General features: G+C 47.3%; 1 non-coding gene across 1 annotated transcript; it reads left to right on the top strand.

The window, feature by feature from the left end:
• The first annotated feature begins 218 nt into the window (after positions 1-218).
• Positions 219-290, top strand: Trnat-cgu. The gene has a single exon. It is a non-coding gene; the product is annotated as a tRNA-Thr (tRNA).
• The last annotated feature ends 1,540 nt before the right edge of the window (positions 291-1,830 follow it).

The following is a 1,830-nucleotide window of genomic DNA, read 5'->3' as shown; positions in this document are numbered from 1 at the left end:
CAGACCCCCATATCAAAGCTGTCTATAGGCGTTTTATTACTGATCTAACCCAAATACAATCTGTGCACTGTCGAACTGCAGACTCTTACACCCGAATGGGCATATTCTTTGATGCTATCAAAGATATGGAATAATTTTAGTGGACCCAAGAGCACTTGGGCAGTACGGGTTTATTTTGATGTAGCATTATATGCTGTGTTCGAGAAAGTAAAAGAAGAGCCATCATAGCTCAGTGGTAGAGCACTGGTCTCGTAAACCAGGGGTCGTGAGTTCGAACCTCACTGGTGGCTGCAAAGGTTTTTTTTTTTTGTATTTAAGAGAGTACTACTGTCGTAGTACTCTCTTAGCATGCGCTAAGATAGTACTACGACAGCTCGCCAAGGCTCTGAATGGCAGGAAGAGGCATACTAAAGCAACTCTGACGCCACCTGCCGCGTAGACTTGTAAGCAACAATTTAAGTGAAGAACGAGCAGTCGCGGTTCAATGGAATAGCATTTTTTAGCTACCCCACTCCACCCCGCCCCGCCTTCTTATCTGGAAGGTTGCCGTTCACATATGCGCAGAATGGAAACAAATTGGAAACGTACCAAAAGCGTAGAATGTCAGTGCCAAACTAATCACTACGACAACAACACTCTGTCCCTGACTTTTGGCCTCTTTAGTGCACCATAAACCATCCAGCCCAATGCACAGCTTTGTTAGAAATCGGGGGACGGCGATGCAACTTTTCCAGATGATCTGGGCACGGTCACGAAATTCTAGCCGTCTTTAGTCAGTTACAGGAGAGGAATTCAGTAGAAACTCCGCGTCGAGCACGGTCTTGTTGCCTTCCGTCGTGTTGTGACTGCGCGTGCGCCGAAGTATAGAAGGGTCCTGCTGGAGACGGAACTTCTACTGCCTGCTTAGTAAAAACTGTCATTTTTGTCAACTGGGCTGTGGGACGTGTTCTGAGCATGCGAAGTAGCTCTCTTCTGCGGAACGGCAGACGTCGCGCGTGCGTCCACAGTGACTCAGCATATTTCGCCCGGGTGATGAGAGCTGGAAAGGTGTATAGCCACAGCTTAAAGAGACACTATGCTCCGTTTCACTACAGTCCGTTGCAACACAAGAAGGAAGGGCGAGGCAAAGAAAGGCCATGGATGAGGAAGCAGGTGAAACGCTAAAGAAAGGAGGAGGTTTCCCTCTCTCCTCTCCAGCGTTCCGTCTGCTTCCTCCTACCCGGCCTTCCATTACCCTCGCCCTACCTTCTTGAGTTGCAAGGAACTATAGTATCGTGTAGTACAGGCGAAGGCAACGCCAGGCGAGGAGATTAAAGTGCAAGCACTAAGAATGCTGGGGAAGAGGAGAGAAACCTCCTCTCCTCTCTGACCTTCCTAGTGCTCGCCCTTTCTCCCCTCGCCTTCCATTGTCCTCCTCTCCCACCCCGCGTTTCTAGTGGTCGCCCTTTCTCTCTTCGCCTAGCATTGCCTTCCTCAGCATTGCACACAACTAGTGATAGGGAGTAGAGTCACACAGAGCTTTTCGCCCTCGCCCCTTTTCAAAAAAGAAGGAAAAAAAACAACTTTTTAAATGATTAGATAGAAATGAAGAAAAAGAAAAGCATGTTCCTCGCGCAATCAAAGTCCTCAACATCTTATTTATTTATTTTTGCGATACGCGACAAGCGAGGTTTGAAATGCTTAGCAACATGCTAAGATTTATTGGACATTTCATTTTGCGGTGTTGATTTTTCGGTGGACGTGGCACAGATTTGAGTACACTAGAAATTAGGGAACGAGAGAAACAGAGAGAGAGAGAATCAGTTAAAGATAAAGAGAGACGGAGAGAAG

The sequence above is a fragment of the Ixodes scapularis genome, unplaced genomic scaffold (genome assembly GCF_016920785.2).
Source record: "Ixodes scapularis isolate PalLabHiFi unplaced genomic scaffold, ASM1692078v2 PGA_scaffold13__105_contigs__length_92229423, whole genome shotgun sequence".
Lineage (NCBI taxonomy): Eukaryota > Metazoa > Arthropoda > Arachnida > Ixodida > Ixodidae > Ixodes > Ixodes scapularis.
The sequence above is the reverse complement of the archived record's forward strand: the minus strand, read 5'-3'. Positions and strand labels throughout refer to the sequence as shown.